This window comes from Lepidochelys kempii, chromosome 18, assembly GCF_965140285.1.
Source record: "Lepidochelys kempii isolate rLepKem1 chromosome 18, rLepKem1.hap1, whole genome shotgun sequence".
NCBI lineage: Eukaryota > Metazoa > Chordata > Testudines > Cheloniidae > Lepidochelys > Lepidochelys kempii.
The window spans coordinates 16,482,134-16,482,888 of NC_136397.1; positions in this window are offsets into that span (position 1 = coordinate 16,482,134).

The window sequence follows — 755 nt, forward strand, 5'->3', positions numbered from 1 at the left end:
CCTGCGTGCCCCTGGGACTTGTAGTCCTGCTCTGCCTTCCCGCCCACTGGCTCTGGAGAGTCTCTCCGGATTCGGAACTACAATTCCCAGCGCCCTCCGCGCTTCCCCCACCTGTGTCCCCTCGCTCCACAGGGAACCCCGCCGCGGCGCCGCCTCGACGAGCTCCCCACTTCGGCGCGCGATGCCTCCTGGGAAATATAGTCCCTCGCCTCGGTAAGGGACGAGAAGCTCAGGGGTGCCAGGACTATAATTCCCAGAAATCGCTGCGCCGCCCAGCCATTTTGAGCGTTGCTAGGAGACAGAGACGCCCCTGGAGGAGGAGGAGGGAGCAGGTGAGGGGAAGAGTTGCTGGGTAGGGACCAGCCCCCTATGCTGGGGAACCCCACGAGCCTGGTACTGGACCTTGGTGCCACTTGGGTTGGGGAGGAGTAGGGTGGTAAGTGGGGGGGGCACAGAGTTGGACTCTCACTCCTCACCTCATCAAGTCAGTTACAAAATGAGTGCAAAGAAATGGGGTCCAGACAGGCGTTTTCAGGATAAATGGGTGGGAGGGAGAGGGAGATGGTCCTCCAGGATTTTTAGGGGCTGTCCCCATTGTGTAGGGAGCTCCCTCAAATGCTCAGAAGTTACGCAAGTGTCTTGACACCACCTGGTTGTGCCATGACATCTGCATCGCAACCCTCCTGAGCACCCTGATTTCAAGGAAAGATGTGTGAACTCTGGGATGAAGCTTATTTCCAAAAGGATGACACCCA